This window comes from Giraffa tippelskirchi, chromosome 5 (assembly GCF_054371585.1).
Source record: "Giraffa tippelskirchi isolate mGirTip1 chromosome 5, T2T-mGirTip1v1.2.pri, whole genome shotgun sequence".
NCBI lineage: Eukaryota > Metazoa > Chordata > Mammalia > Artiodactyla > Giraffidae > Giraffa > Giraffa tippelskirchi.
Window position 1 is genome coordinate 105,538,744 of NC_137279.1, and position 17,195 is coordinate 105,555,938.

A 17,195-nucleotide genomic window follows, 5' to 3' on the forward strand; every position below is an offset into this window, starting at 1 on the left:
GAGTTTGCTTTCCCAGGCCTTTCTAGTTGCAATTAATTGTTCCTTATATGTTCGTGGTCGGCTGTGTTGATAAATGCTCCTGTGCCCATTTCTTTCCCTCTGTGGGGTTGGCTTCTCAAGAGCCTGGCCTTTGTCTTGTCTCTTGTTGTAGGGAGGCACTGTAGCTCCATGGCTACCCCTCTAGGCTCTGGAATCACACTGCCTGGGTTCAAATCTGGGTGCCACCTTGAGTTCTGTGGGCCTCAATTTGCCTACCTATGAAATGGGCTGATAATAGAACCTAACTCCTAGAGTTGTATGAATGACATGTGACAGTTCTGTGCTTGGCACATCCTAAGAGCTATTGCTAGAGTCTTTATCTGCAAATCCCTCTATAGTGCTGATACATGACTATGACATATGCATTCTTGTATACTTTGGATAAGTTGCTACTGGGGTCTCTTAAAGACAGGTCACTCTAGCAACATTCTGGGAATATTCAGAGTTTTTCAGCTTTTTATTTTGAAAAAATAGTCCACCCTACTTCTGTTGTCTATTAGTCTGAGACAATTCTGTAAACCTGAGGATGTCCAGGGTTTAGAATAACTGTCTGGCTCTGCCAGTATTAAGCATTAAGGTGGCTGAGGTGAGTCTGGAAGGTCCTTGTGTGTGTAAGTTCAGTGTCTAAGTCTTCCCATGAGGCACTGCTCAGAAATTGAGCTACAGCCTTCATTGGGCCACTGGAGCTCCAGAGCTATGACCAAGCACCAGATAATGGTTAATTAACTAAACCATCCCATACTCCTAATTATCTCCATTTCAAAGATGCAAATGTTGAATCAAGATGACTGTACAATGTCCCCCTGGTCAGCCAATGGCAGAACCAACAAGTTCCTACCTAGACCTCTATACTGACTTGGATTAGAAAATTATCTTTGTAATCAGTTCTGCCTCATCTCCTGCCACTAGAAGCAGAACTCAGCTCATCACCAGCAAAACTCCTCAGAGACCAGAGACCACCAGGGCACTAGAGTTCTCAACCAGCTAAGGAGGGCGCTGGGCCCAGAATATGCTGGGGCTTGTGATTTATCACTCATGGGTCTGTGTTCTTCCAGGCGGCTACTCTAGATGAGGAGTGCAGGAGTAAGAAGTGGTTGAAACTCGGTAGAAATTATATCCTTTCAGAGCCTGAAAATTTAGAAAGTCAGTACACCCCCTCATTTTATTGCTGAGATAAGAAAAATAAACTGGCAACTTGCCTAAAGGTTGTGCAGTTAAAAATGGGTAGAACAATGCTCTTTCAATGATTCCATATTGCCCCATTACCCTAGCTAAAAACTGTTAGATCCCAACTGACCACAATCTACCCAAACATCAAGGATCTAAGAGACCAAAGCTTCACCCATAATTACCTTTGACATAGGAAGAAGTGGAAATAATGTTGGTGCTAGAGTTAGTCTCACCTGTGTTCATATTCCAGCTTTCCTCTAGCTGAGTGACCCCAAGTAAGTTACTTAACTTCTCTGTGTCTTCATTCCCTCAGTAAGTTGGAGTTAATAATAGTATCAACCTCACAGTTGTTGTGAAGACTAAATGAGTTGACACATAAAAAGAGTTCAGAGCAGCACCTTGCTCATAGTTTGTAGTTAGTGCTGTATGTGTTAGACACCCTTATTCAATGATCCTCTCTTATTGTTTTTACAGAATAACAAAGTGACTCAGAGGAAGGCAGAGAAATAACCAGTCCTAAAGTAGCAGCTTGGCCTAAGGGTCCTCTGTGTCTAGATTCTTCTGGGATTTCAGTGAACTTGAGATACTTTCTCCTCTATCCTTGTTCTGTGAGATTATCCTTGTTCTGTGAGATTCGGGAAAGCGCTTGGCTGCCAGGGGTGGGCACTCTCGCTCCATAGCCAGTATGGTTTCTTGACAGGGGCGGGGTGCTGCAGGTAAGAAAGCCAGGTTATATTTCTCTTTATGTTAGCTTTCCACAGTCCCCAACCCTCTGCCTGGAGTGTTTCAGATTTACTATCACATAACTTTCAAATGTATTCCTACCACTCCCAGCACAGCAATAATGGGAGAAAGGGCCGGCAGTTTCCTCTCTTTCTTTCTCTGCAGATTTAGAATGAGAAATTCCATAGAATAAAAAGCATGAAAGATTGGAGAAACAGAGCATCCATAAAGTGCCAGGGTATTGAATTGTCTCTTTTTGCTTCCTGTCTTGGCTCTTCATTGCGTTCTCCTCTCTCCTCACCTCCCAAAAGGCCATTTCATATCTCTCTCCTCCCTTCAGGCCTCCTGCAAGCCTCCTCCACCCCGCCGTCTGTCCCCAGTCTCAGGTGATGATCTTGCTTTATCGTTTACCAAGAAAATGGGAATTATCAGACTTCTGACTCCTCCATCTTTTGTCTTCTACAGCTGCCTGCCACACTCATCTGCACCTTTTTCTCTTCCTCCCCTCCTGGTACCGGAGGACAAGCCCAGCTCCGAGCAAAGGGCAAGGCCTCTGCGGCCTGGATCTGTCTCCTCTCTCCTCGTCTGGCCAGCATCCTCACTTCTCCTCTGCTCCTCCAGTATCCGTGTCAGCATGCCACCTGCACATCAGTGTTTCTAGCTTAAAAGAGAAGTCCCGAGAGTCAGCCCTATGACCTTTCCAGCTCCCACCCCCTCTCTTTTCCCTTCACAGCAAACTTGTTGAAAGATGCTCAAAGTTAGTAATCTTACAATTTGCAGGTGTTACAGAGGCAGCATGAAGGGGTGGCTTCCAGTACAGACTGGACGCTGGACTGGGAGGCTGGGTTGCAATCCCGGCTCCACCACTTTCCAGCTGTGTGGGCCTGGGCAGGTTCTCTATCCTTTCTGAGCGTGAGGTACTCACTTGTAAAATGGGCATGACATTAGAATCTACACTGTAGGATTGTGAGAAATTTCCAAGTTGATGCCTATAAAGCACTTGGCAGAGAGTGTAAACCATGGGTTCTATTACTATTCTCTCCTCAACTTCCTCCATTGGGGTTTTGTCCCTACCGTGCTGAGACATTGCTACTGTCAATGTCTCTAGAGACCTCCACATTGCCAAATCTAATGTCAGCTTCTCTGATCTGATCTTACTTGTCTTCATATCAGTATTCAACACACAACATCTCATGACCTCCTTCTTGAAATACTTCGTTCTGTTCTTTCCATGGCGCTACCATCTCCCTCTCCCTCCATGACACAGATCCGCCTCCTAGGGTTGTCCTCTGCTTCTCTATGCCTGGCCTGGTGGTAGCTGCTTTCCTCTGTTGCCCACACAACTCAAAACCACGGTGCTCTGCCTCCAGGGAACCCACCTCTGGAATGAGGAGGAAGTCTTTCACTTTTTATGCATTTGATGATTGACTGTACTCTTTGCCAAAAAGCCTCAGGGTACAGGAACAGAATATAAAGTTGTGGGGACAATTGCCCTTTAGAACTTCAGGGTCAGGATAAAGTCCTATGAGACGAGGGAAGGTTAAGTTGTGTACTAGCAAGTACCCTGTGGGAGGGAGCTTCTTTCAGACCCTGGAGGAGCCTGGACTGGAAGCCTTGAAGCCTGGGGTTAGGTTTCCAGACAGGTCCTTGTGGGAAGCCCTACAGCAGGATAGATGGGAAAGAGGAATTATTCCAGTCAAGAAGGTGACCTGTCCAGGGAAGCAGCATCCTATCCTCTTCCTCTGTCTCCACTTTTTTTGATGAGGATCCAAGTCTTGGTGATTCTCTTCACAGTTAAGAGAGAAGTCAGTTGACGGGAAAGTTGTGATGTTATTCTGATGGCCTTAGGTCAGGGGGTCTTTGTCCAGAGACCTTAATAGATGGCCATGGCAATTCAGCAAGAGCTATCCAAGTTTGAAGCCCCTGCCACAGCCACCTTTGACGTGGGCCCCGCTCTGTGGACACTTCCCTGTGGAGGGGCTCTGCCTCCTGGCAATTACTCATACCATATCCTCTAGGATGGCATCCAGGGGGTCCTGGGGGTGGGCTTGCAGATGGCTACTTGCCTAGAGTCTAGGAATAAGGCTGATCTGGGAGTGGGACAGGGAGAGGAAGCAGGACTTCCGAATGTCCCTCACTTAGAAGTGTTCCCTGCCAAGTCCTGGGGATGCCCCAGAGGTCTCTCCTGCAGGTCAGGCACTGCCTGAAGACCTGGACAGAGGAGTTCCTTGGCACCAACAACTGCACGTGTGCATACTCAGTCACTCAGTTGTGTCTGACTCTTTGTGACCTTATGGACTATACATAGCCTGCCAGTCTCCTCTGTCCATGGGATTTCTCAGGCAAGAATACTGGAGCGTGTTACCATTTCCCTCCAGGGGCTCTTCCTGATCCAGGGATGGAACCCATGTGTCCTGCATCACAGGTGAATTCTTTACCACTGAGCTGTGGGGAAAGCCCTCGGCAACAACCTCACCCTCTTACCAACAAGTAGCTGAGGGGCTGTTAGAGCAGCATCCTAAGCAAGACTAGAAAGACATCGTCCCCTGGACACAGCTCAAAAATGCAAGCTAGATTGTCAGTTAGCCCACAAAATCCATGCACTCCATACTGTAGCTATAACTGTGTGCTTACGGTAGGAAAGTTTTCTGCTATTTTCCTTTCTCATTATAAATGTACCATATTTCTGAAACATGGGGATTCAACAGGGTCTTGAGGCCCTGCTGAGAAAGCTAATCATCATTTATAAAGAGTGTTGCTAATAGGATCCTGTCAAAAACAATTTAAACGCAGACGTTAGAAAATAGCCATTGGGTATTAGAATGCTTGTAGACATGGGGGTCTGTGTGGGCAGGCTAATTCTTGGTCTGGATGTGGAGGCAGAAGGGCTGTTAAGGTAAGTGATGGAGCCAGTGGGACATGATTGACTAAAGTTCTGGCTGGAAGGTCATCTTCTCCTTAATACCACCTTCCCATCTGGAAAGAATGGAGACGGAGTATGTTGGGACTTTCTCAGAAGACATACCAGTATCAACTCAAAGCCTAAGGATTAACTGGTATAATTTTTGTTTGTTTTGTTTTTTTTTCTTTCTGTGAAACAGTAGAATAACATTTGAGGAATTTTTTTAAAAAGGAAACAAAAGATCATCCATAGTTCTATCACTGTAAATGACTATTTTCTTTTTTGGTTCTTGCCCTTTGTAAGCCCAACAGTAAATCATTTTTACATAGTAATAGAGTGTGTACCCTTTCATATTCTGCTTCTTCCATTGAGCCTTTATGTCTTAAGGCTAAATGTTTTAAAGCACTTTTACAGTTAAAAAAAATCCTTATACCTTAATACAGCAGCAGTTGTAACTCTATACAGTAATGTGCATTTCTGCACGTTTATTGGGTTGGGAAGTGCCATACTGGGCTACCTTCCCGGAAACTTATCCCCAAGACCTGGTGGGATTCCTATATCTGCTTGCATCCCATTCTGCTCAATCCATTATCCTGTTACACGTGAGTATATTGGGGTCCAAGCAACACGCACCATTCAAGCATCTAACTAACTAACACTCTTTATATTTAAGTACTTAAAACAGTGGCTCCCAAAGGGAGTTCTGAGGACAATGATATTGCAAAATTTTCCCCACAAGAGTTCTGTAGTCAAACAAGATCGGAAGTGCTGAATACTCTTAGATTGGGCTACATGAAATTGCCAATGTTCAAATGTTCTTGACCTCTGAAAGAGGGATTTCAAATAGTTTAACCTAATACATACACACATACATACTCCTCTGGGACATTCACCATGCATATTAGCATATTAAGAGCTTTCGAGGGATTTCCCTGGTGCTCCAGTGGTTAAGACTCCCTTCTTCCACTGCAGGGGGCCCAGGTGTCTGCCGTGCTGCCAAAAAATAAAAACGCAAACAATAACCAAAAATAAGAGCTTTTGAAAAGTCCTATAAAGAAATCTATTTGATTGTGATTGACTTAACATAATCCTTTTAAAAATAATACATATTAATATACACCAGGACATGCTTTGGGAAACTAGGGCCTGGAGTAATTACAAAAGAACAGAAGTCTTATACAGAAAAATGTACATAAATGCAGGAGCCCAGGGCAGCATGGAGAGCTGAGCAAATAAATGCTCAGGAGGGAAAGAGCAGGTGGGTATTTTCCTTCCTGGGACTGCCCACCCATCTTTGAGATCCAAAATCATCATATTTTCAGCCCTCCTCCTTCTACAGTGATTCTTCCTGAACGACCTCTACTTTTTTCTCCCTCATAAACATGTAGAGAGGATTCATGAAGTGACAGCAATGGCTCGCCCCATATCCTTCAAATGACAGATACTAAATAAACACGGGTATTATTTTGATGGCTCTCTCATTATAATAATTAGTTCATCTTTTTAAGATGTTGTTATCATCCCAGTTCATAAGTGATCATCTAATTTGCTTACAACTAGGAGGTGAGTTAAGCTGATCTGTTTGCAGGGAGGAGGCTCTGACCTGGCTATGGTCCCCGGGGAGAGTGCCTCACACGTGCTCTATAAAGAACGTGGGCATGTGGCCAGCTTTGACTATCTTGTTCTCCGGGCACCAGAGCCAAATGTCCAAGACAGAGACTGGAATTTTTGGCTGATGTAGATTCAAGTAGCTGACGACGGCTTAGCCAGGACTAAGTCCTCAGGGTCTCTAATCCCTACCTACCCCCCACTGTTCCACTGTCTGGAATTCTTCCCAGGAGACAGCCTTTAATAACCTGTCCATCATTCACACACTACCAATGGACATCAGTGTGACTGACTCTCTGGGGAGTGATGGCATTTTGGTCCCTCTGGTCATCTAGCAGAATGTTAGGTGTGGACAGGAATTATCTGATACTACAGGGAAGTGGAAGGTGAGAGTTGAAAGGTAGGGTGTCACTTCCCTGTGAGAGCCCACAGTTTATTTAAAGTTCTTAATTGTAGCACATATTTATTTTTTAATATTTATTTTCTTTATTGGGCTGTGCTGGGTCTTAGTTGCAGCACATGGGATCTTTGATCATCACTGTAGCATGTGAGATCATTTGGGACCTAGTTCCCTGACCAGGGATTGAACCTGGGCCCCCTGCATTGGAAGCAAGGAGTCTTAGCCACTGGACCACCAAGGAAGTCCCCATGGTGGCATTTAAATGACATTAAATAGGACCCTAACAGTTTTGTACCCTACAGTGGAAGGCACTGCCCAGAGGGAGCATACTTACAGAAGAAATTATTGGCCTCTCAAGGGCATTGCTACAAACATGCAATTACTAAAAAGGATAGAACAAGGTTATTTGATTTCTCATGATGTGAGTGAAAACAAAGCCTTTAACTTCAGCTGACTGAAACAGCAAACACAGATAAGCTTTGAATGGGCCACACCATCTTTCAGATCCTCATGTCTCATTTGTCATCTATCTGTCAAAGTCAAATAATCTTTATAATGTCTGCTGGGAGAGCTCTGAGAGCAGAGGAAAGCAGAAGGGGTGGAGTGTTGCTATTTCCTTCAGCTGTACAGGAGACAGGAAAAGATGGATTTAGAACCAGGGGAGCCTGACTTGACCTTCCTTTCCAAATTTATCCTGTGGTCCTATGCCAGTCGCTTCATTTTTATTAAGGACAATAAATGGGCCTCCCAGAACCACCTTGTGGATCAAAGGTGATAAGGTACAAAAGATGGTCATGACAGTGTCACTGAAGGCAACACATAGCTCTCTTGCATTACCTGACATGTCTACATCCTTCATCGAGAAACTGCCTTGCTCATTGGAGGAAGATAACCTTTAAAAAAACCAAGACCCATACACCCTTTTTTTTTTTAATTTATTTTTTGGTTGTGCTGTGTATTTATTGCTATGTGGGCTTTTCTCTGGTTGTGGCAAGCGGGGTCTACTCTCTAGTTGCGGGCTTCTCATTGCAGTGGCTTCTCTTACTGAGGAGCACAGGCTCTAGAGTACGTGGGCTTCAGCAGTGGCAGCTCCAGGACTCTAGAGCACAGGCTCTATTGTTGTGGCACATGGGCTTAGTTGCTCCTCAGCATGTGAGATCTTCTCAGGTCAGGGGTCGAATCCATGTTTCCTGCATTGGCAGGCAGATTCTTTACCGCTGAGTCACCAGGGAAGCCCCCATACACCCTTTAAAACAGGCAGAAATGTGAAAAAGCAATGGTCCTTTATTTCCCATTGCTCATTTCCCCTTTGGGTTCAGCTTCCAGAGAGTCTGTCTATGTCAGGGAGATAGCCTGACAATTTGGATCTCTAAGCCAAGGAGTTATGTCAATTGTGGAATTTTTTTATACATCATCTACTTTGTACCTGGCACCATAGATCCTAGAGTTACAGTAATGTACAAAATATAGGACTTACCATCATTTAGAGGATAGACTAGGAGAGATGGGTAGACAAACAGAATACTGTATGCTCAGTGCCACCACAGGCCAGTTGCAGAATGCTTGAAAATCAACTTCTAGTCTAGTTGTGGTAATGGTGATTGTAGGGGGTTGTTCCAGAGATTTTTCTGGAGGAGGTGGTTTCTAATCTGAGTGGGAGTTAGCCAAGCAAGAGAAGTGGTGAGAACATCCAGGCAAAGGCAAGACCTATAAGGTAGAGTGGGAAGAGGAAGAGGAAGGGAGAGTGGTAGCTGGAGAGATGAGCATGAGCCACATTTAATCTCCTCAACAACTGAATAAGGTGGATTTTTGTCTTCCCATCCTGCAGCTGAGTAAATCAAGGCTGAGAGAGATGTCAGAAAGTGTATGGGGATGTTTGAGAGAATGATTCGGAGATAGGCAAAACCAGAAGATGAAATCAAATCATTTTTGAGAATGATTTTCAAATGGCAAGGAGAGACGGTGAGGTCAGGAACTCACTGGTTGATGACTGGACTCTGCTGGGTCCATGGTGCCCCTTACTGATGCTTTTCTCCCAGGGATCATCACTTTCACTGCTGATCCATGATCACAACTAATGCAATATAAGCAAAGGGAATAAAATATAGAATCTAGATCTATCTGCCTCCAAAGTTTGTGCCCTTTTGTAGTCTAGAAAAAATTATTTTATTTTTGATACTAAGATTAAGTGTGTGGAGACAGTCAAGGTGGCTAAGCTGGTACAGATCCTCTTAGGTCCAAGGTTATGGTAGCTGTAATTTATCAAGAATCCCAGCTTCCCGGGAGTCTCAGTGACAAAACCCCAAATGCCAGGTTCCACTGCCTTTCTTAGAAAGCCATTAGAAGTAAAACTCTGAAGTGTTAGCAGAGAGGAATATTGGTATGAGAAAGAAGTGTTTTGATATTACAAAGCTATCAAGATCTTGGCTCTTTTGAAACACTAGAAGGATTTTTCCTCTTAAAAAGGTCTTCCACACTACCATGTGTAAAATAGATAGGTAGTGGGAAGCTGCTATATAACACAGGGAGCTCCGTGACCATTTAGAAGAGTGAGGTGTGGGTGTGGGGGGGGGGTGGCGGGGAGGGGAGGAGATATACGTATACATACAGCTGATTCTTGAGAGTTCTTTGGACTGCAAGGAGATCAACCCAGTCAATCCTAAAGGAAATCAACCTGAATAATGAACATTGGAAGGACTGATGCTGAGGCTCCAATACTTTGGTCACCTGATGTGACTCATTGGAAAAGATCTTGATGCTGGGAAAGATAGAAGGCAAAATGAGAAGGGGGCGGCAGAGGATGAGATGGTTGGGATGGCATCACCGACTCAGTGGACATGAAATTGAGCAAATTCCAGGAGATAGTGGAGGACAAAGAAGCCTGGTGTGCTTCAGTCCATGAAGTTGCAAAGAGCTGGACATGACTTAGCAACTGAATTTTAAGATTCAAGCTGTTGTACAGTAGACACCAACACAACATTGTAAAGCAATTATACTCCAATTAAGAATAAATTTAAAAAAGAGGTCTTAGGGCTTCCTTGGTGGCTCAGTGGGAAAGAATCTGCCTGCCAACGCAGGAGATATGGGTTTGATCCCTGGTCTGGACATACCGCGGAGCAACTAAGCCTGTGTGTCACAACTACTGAGCCTGGGCTCTAGAGCCTGGGAACCATAACTTCGGAAGCCTGCAAGCCCTGGAGCTTGGCTCTGAAACAGGAGAAGTCACTGCAGTGAGAAGCTTGTGCATCTCAATGAAGTGTAGCCCCCGACCTCCTCAACTAGAGGAAAATCCTGCACAGCAACAAAGACCTAGTACAGCCAAAATAAATAAATAAATAATAGTAATAAAAGAGGTCTCCTAAAACTTCTGTGTTTAAATTGTAGGAGAAAAATAAAATCTTGAAAATTTTTGAACATGATCAAAACTTTCCGTCACTCAGTTTTGTCCGACTCTTTACAACCCCATGGACTTCAGCATGCCAGGCTTCCTTGTCGATCACCAACTCGCAGAGCCTACTCAAATTCAAGTCCATAGCATCAGTGATGCCATCCAACCATCTCAACCTCTGTTGTCCCCTTCTCCTCCTGCCTTCAATCTTACCCAGCATCAGGCTCTTTTCAAATGAGTCGGATCTTTGCATCAGGTCACCAAAGTATTGGAGTTTCAGCTTCAGCATCAGTCCTTCCAATGAATATTCAGGACTGATTTCCTTTAGGATGGACTGGTTGGATCTCCTTGCAGTCCAAGGGACTCTCAAGCATCTTCTCCAACACCACAGTTCAAAAGCATCAGTTCTTCAGCGCTCAGCTTTTTTTATAGTCCAACGCTCACATCCATACATGACTACTGGAAAAACCATAACTCTGACTAGACAGACCTTTGTTGGCAAAGTAATGTCTCCGCTTTTTGATATGCTGTCTAGGTTGGTCATGGCTTTTCTTCCAAGGAGCAAGAGTCTTTAAATTTCATGGCTGTAGTCGCCATCTGCAGTGATTTTGGAGCCCAAAAAAATAAAGTCTGTCACTGTTTCCATTGTTTCTCCATCTATTTGCCATGAAGTAATGGGACCGGATGCCATGATCTTAGTTTTCTGAATGTTGAGTTTTAAGCCAACTTTGTCACTCTCCCCTTCCACTTTCATCAAGAGGCTCTTTAGTTCTTCGCTTTCTGCCATAAGGGTGGTATCATCTGCATATCTGAGGTTATTGATATTTCTCCCGGCAATTTTGATTCCAGCTTGTGCTTCAAAGAAGCACAAAAAAGCAAGAAAGATCAAAACTTTAAAAAAAAAGATAAATCTGGCTATTTTCTCCTTTTCTAGGTTGACATTTCTCACAGAAAAAGTTCTAGATTAATGAAATGCTCAACTTTTATAGATTCAGCAAATAAGCATTTTTACTAAGAGTAATCCCAACATACTCCATTTATTCTTATCAACTATTATCTGTTTGTAAATGCTAATTACCTGAGGCAGAAAGTGTGGGGCCTGTGAGATAATCTGTTTAATACATGTAAGGGATTCTACCCTTAAGGCAAAACTGTAAAGCAGTGAAGCACAGGATGGTGGCTTTCATCAGCATTCCCCAAAGGTGTCCAAATGTGAAGGAAATGCTGTTTACTGGGGCTCCTGGTGCTGTTCACCTGGGCCCCCCAAACTGAGTCTGGTCTCCATCACCTCAGGCATCTTGCCTGCTAACTTAAAGGAAGAAAAACCAGTTATGGGTAACTTCTAGCATGCATTCACGGGGTTCTGGCTTTTCCCCTGGGAGTTCTATGATAAGTACAAACCATTGATCCAGGAAATTATTGTAAGTGAACAACTTTGTGGGAGCATCTCATTGAAAGATGCCTGTTCATACACTATCTCAAAGAGAGTTCAAACTTAGAGAAAATAGAGCAATGTTTTCTTTTTTAAAATATGTTCTTCTTATTTGTTTTACAAAAGTAATATGGGGACAGTGGGTAGAATTTGGAAAATACAGAAAAGCCCAAAAGAAAAAATATCTAAATGTATACCATCCTGAATCTGGAGATAACCACCTTTAACATATCCTTTCAGCCTTTTTTCTCCATTTTTAGGTTTAATAAATGGTAGCATACAGTACATATTATTTTAGAAGCTACTTTCTACTTATCAATTTTGTGACCGTTTCTCACATAAACAAACATTCTTTTATAATGTGATTCTTTACAACTACATAGCATCGCCTCTAGGGATGAACCTTAATTTACTCACTCAGTTCCCGATTCTCGGACATGTAGTTGCTTCCAATTATTTGCCCACAACTACTATGTTAATTTTAATCAACACTATAGTTAATGTCTTTAGAAATGCATTCTGCTGGTTCTTTAGTGTAGACTCCTAGAAGTAGAATCGCTAGATCAAGACTCACTATGCATACTGAAGCATTATAGTACACATGGCCAAATTATCCTTCTGTCTCTACCCTAAGTGAAGTGAAAGTCGCTCAGTCATGTCCGACTCTTTGCAGCCCCATGGACTATACAGTCCATGGAATTCTCCAGGCCACAATACTGGAGTGGGTAGCCTTTCCCTTCTCCAGTGGATCTTCCCAACCCAGGGATTGAACCCAGGTCTCCCACATTGCAGGTGGATTCTTTATCAACTGAGCCACAAGGGAAGCTCTGTCCCTACCCTAAAGTTTGCTCCAATTCACACTCCTACCAGACAACTAGACTCCCCAAAATAATAATTTTTACATAAGCCTTTTTCTAGGACCAGAACTAACCCTGCCAACGTTTTCAAAAAGAAAATGGCAAATTTTGTATCTAATATTTCCACTTTTCCTCATTATTGAGATTTTCTTTCTTATGTCTTAGTCTCTTCCTTCTTAACTTACCATCCAAGCCTACTCCCAGTAAAGTAACTAATACACCCATTTACATCCAAGTATCATGACTAAGGGGCTTGCCTGATAGCTCAGATGGTAAAGAATCTGCCTGCAAACAGGAGACCTGGGTTCAATCTCTGGGTTGGGAAGATCCCCTGGAGAAGGGAACGGCTACCCACTCCAGTATTCTTGCCTAGATAATTCCATGGACAGAAGAGCCTGATGGGCTACAGTCCATGGAGTTACAAAGAGTCGGACGTGACTGAGCGACTAACACTTTCACATCAATGACTAATGAGATAAAATATTATATTATACATTTTAATTGGGAACAAAACCCAAAGCAATACATCTCTTATAAGGTTTCACTTCATAATCAAGCTAAAGATGAGTTACTCTGAGGTGGAGAAAGCCCCAGAGGCAGTAAAATAGAGGCCAGGTTTTTTTGATGTCCATTTTTGTTCATTGAAGTATAGTTGATTTACAATGTGTTAGTTTCTGGCATATAGCAAAGTGATTCAGTCATATATTTAATTCAGATTCTTCTCCATTATAGTTTATTGCTGTACTCTTCCTCCTAATGCTGCCCTTTGGCAAGTCTCCCTGTTAGAGGAAAATGAAGTTCACAGCCTCTTTTTTCTCCCCACAACTCCTCAGGAAAATCTTGGTGTTTTCTGCTAAGTCTGCTCACTCAACCACTCATAATTATGAATTCAGTGGAGTAAACCATGCAGAGAAGTCTGGAAATGGTATAAGAGAAAGGGAAGAGAAGAATGGATTTGCAGCTGAGAGTGGATTTGAGACTATGAGGAAGAAGAGGCAAGGGAGTGGATTTCAGAGAAAATCTGGTGAAATTTTTGAGAAGAGAAAAGTTTGGGGAGCTAGTAAGAACAGAAGTTGAGGAAGAGGATTTTTTTTAAGTTTTTTTCTGTGCAGTTTCCATGTAATGCCTTTGGATACTTTCCTACATGTCCGTTGGTTTCAGTTAAACTTTTCTATTGGATTCATAATTCTTTGTAACATTGTCAAAAACCAGACCACAAGATGTTTGGGGTTTATAGAATTTGCAATAGAAGTGAGTCTCTAGAGCTTGACTATATTTATGTATAATAAATAAGAGCTGATATCTAAATCTATATTTGTATTTAGAAGGTAATTTTAATTGTTTCCATAAAATCTTCCCCAAAGTGTAATTTAAATAGACATAACCTTGAAATAAAAATATGGGCTGCCATCCATTTGGGCTGCCTCATGGACATGTTTTGATTCATAGAAGAGTATGTGCCAAAATCAATCAGCTCAGTTTGGCATTTGTCAAATGTCTAGGATGAGTCAGGCACTATGTCTGACACTTAGGGGAATAAATGTGACTGATATATTGATCCAACATGACCAGTAGGTTATAATCAAAGCAAGATTTTATTTTTATCTTCCTCTGACCTTTTAAAGTACATTCAATAGAGAAATACATGCTGAAACTTCTGAAGCCTCTGATGAAAACTTGTCCTCTTCATCATCTGGCTGATGTCCCCTCAGCCCTTTGTTCCCCAAAAGTCTACTTCACACATGACTCTCAATGCTCAGGTCTCATCTCCCAGGTAATCCTATTGGTGGGAACTCATTATGGCTCCAAGATGTCTGGCCTATTGGACAAATTCATCTATTCCTTATTTTATGAAAAGAGTTGTTGTTGTTGTTTAGTCACTAAATTGTGTCTAGCTCTTTTGAGACCCCATAGTCTGCAGTGCACCAAGCTCCTCTGTCCATGGAATTTCCCAGGCAAGAATATTGAAGTCAGTTGCCATTTCCTTCTCCAGGGGATCTTCCCAACCCAGGAATCAAACCCATGTCTCCTACACTGCAAGTGGATTCTTTACCACTGAGTCACCTGGGAAGCCCTATGAAAGAATGGTGACCTCCAAATGCATATTATCTTTGTCTTTCTTTCTCTCTCTCTCATTGACCTGTTCTATGCTATAAATGCTGTGCTAAGTCGTTTCAGTCATGTCTAACTGTTTGTGACCCCATGGACTGTAGCCTGCTAAGCCCCTCTGTCCATGGGATTCTCCAGGCAAGAATACTGGAGTGGGTTGCCATGCCCTTCTCCAGGGGATCTTCCCCACCCAGGGATCAAACTCACATCCCTTATGTCTTCTGCATTGGCAGGCAGGTTCTTAACCACTAGCACTGTCTGGGAAGCCCCTATGTTCTAGATCACATTAAATTTCTTAAGTATGACTTTGTCTGTAGTCCATGGTGTCCTCACCACACCCCAACTTTGTGCTTTGTATTTGTGTGTTGGGAGGGAGAAAAGTATGTGCTCATAGCAGAGGAAAAAGTTTTTTTCTCCTAAGAAATAGCATCACAAATCTTCTCTTTCTACTTTGATTCTTTTTTATAGTCCTTCATCTGATTGAGGTAGCTAAGAATCACTGAACTGGTTGTCAAAGATTCCATTTTTAAACTCTACAGAGTGATGTGGTGTCTCAGTTTGGTATGCAGCATCTATTGTATCTTGAATCTCAGTTGAAACTTTAAATTTAACATCCTATTACACAAAAACAAAAAGGTGCAGTTCCTGTTCTTGAGAAATTGAGAGGAGATTAAAGAAGACACACATATATAAATAGATCATTTTAATACAATATGAAAAGTGTCAGACAGAGAAATGTACAGGGTTGATGAGGGCAAGGAGACAGCTTCTGATACACATTGCCACTATTGAGGGAGGCCATACACAAAAGAATAAGGAGTCTGTGTAGCTTGCAAGTGAGCTGAAAGAATGTGGTATCTTCTTAGGAACTTTGGAACAAATGCTACTGATTTGCCCCTCAGTTATTCCAGTGCCTGGAAAAAAATGATTAAATTATGGGTCTGGGGTAATACTGCATAATTGGTTAAAGTGGATAGAAAAAGGATCCTTTTTTAAGGGTTTGAAAGGAAGCCCAGAAATCTTGGCAGACAAATGTGAAAATAGTTATGCTCTCTGAATCTGCCTTAAGGTATTGTGGAAACAGGGCTGGTTCTGGAGCCTGGACTACTCAGATGTGTCTCATGTACCCCTTGGCTCCATGGCATCAGTGACCATATAGAGGGCATCTGGACAAGCACAGCCCCAGACGGAAGTGGAGAGGGAGCATGAGGGGCCCATCCCCCACACTTGCCTTCTCACTCGCTGCATTCTCCATTCTACCCAGTTCTTTCTTTGCCTTTGGAATGAACAGTTCATTGCATTTTCCCAGCCCCTGTTCCCAGCCTCTAATCCCAGCATAAAAGATGACATTATAAAATTGCTTGGAAAATAGCAGAAAAATCTAGGAATGAATTTGTTCCTCTAATGTTTTCTTTTTCTTCTTCTTTTCATTTTTCCTTTTCTGATTTGATGGTTTTCTTTTGTATTATAACATGCTTGAGTTCTTTTTTATTTTTTGTGAATCTATTGTTATGTTTTTGATTTGTGGTTACCCTGGAGTTCAAGTATGTTGACCCAGAACTATATCTACTTTCTTTAAACTGATAGTCACATAAATCCAAACACATTCTAAAAGGTACACATTTTTATACTCCCCTCCCCCACATTTTGTGATTTTGATGTCCTATTTTACATCTTCATACTTATCCTTTTGCTGATAATTATAGTTATAGTCACTTTTACAAAAATTTTTGATTGTTTTTTAATCTATATACTGGTTTATTTAAGTGATCTTCAATACTTCCATATATTTACCTTTCCTATTATGATTTTTCCTTTTCCTATGGATTTTTGCTTCTTTTCTCTTCAGAGAAGACCTTTGAATATTTCTTCTAGGGTAGATATAGTATTGTTGAATTCTTTTAGTTTTTGCTTGTGTGAGAAAGTCTTTATCTCTCCTATTTTAAATGATTATTTTGCTGGGTAGAGTATCCTACGTTGCAGGTTTTTCCTTTTCCTTTTCATGAATTTGAATATATCATGCCACTCCCTTTTGGCCTGCAAAGTTTCTGCAGAGAAATCAGCTGATAGCCTTATGGGGTTCCTTTGTAACTGACCCTTTGTTTTTCTCTTGTGGCCTCTAGAATCCTCTCTTCAATTTTTGCCATTTTAATTACGGTGTCTTGGCATGCGCCTGTTTGGGTTCATCTTGTTTGGGACTTTCTGTGCTTCTTGTACCAGGATATCTGTTTCTTTCTATAGGTTTGGGAATTTTTCAGCCATAATTTATTCAAATACTTTTTCAATCCCCTTTGCTCTTTATTCTCCTTCTGAAACCCCTATTATGTGTAGGTTGGAATGCTTTATATTACTATATTATCCCATAGATCATGTATGTTGCTTTCATTTGCTCTTCTGTTTGCTGTTCTGATTGGATGGTTTCCATTATTCTATCTTCCAGATCACATTTTTTTTTTCTTCTGTGTCATTTAGTCTGATATTCATTGCTTCTGCTGCTGCTAAGTCGCTTCAGTCGTGTCTCTGTGCAACCCCATAGACGGCAGCCCACCAGGCTCCGCCGTCCCTGG

General features: G+C 42.3%; 1 protein-coding gene and 1 non-coding gene across 3 annotated transcripts in view; one reads left to right on the plus strand and one right to left on the minus strand.

Moving 5' to 3' along the window:
* The window catches only part of VTCN1 (V-set domain containing T cell activation inhibitor 1), a 69,791-nt gene that overhangs the window by 6,478 nt on the left and 46,118 nt on the right, over window positions 1-17,195 (plus strand). Inside the window, exon 1 of one of the 2 annotated variants that reach the window (XM_081492994.1) lies at window positions 4,263-4,357. The exons of the other annotated variant lie outside the window; for it this stretch is intronic. The gene's annotated coding sequence lies outside the window, so the exon portion shown is untranslated. Of the gene's footprint in view, window positions 1-4,262; window positions 4,358-17,195 lie in introns of those variants that run through there. 2 annotated transcript variants of the gene reach the window in all.
* Window positions 7,011-7,083, minus strand: TRNAW-CCA (transfer RNA tryptophan (anticodon CCA)). Its single transcript has one exon. It is a non-coding gene; the product is annotated as a tRNA-Trp (tRNA).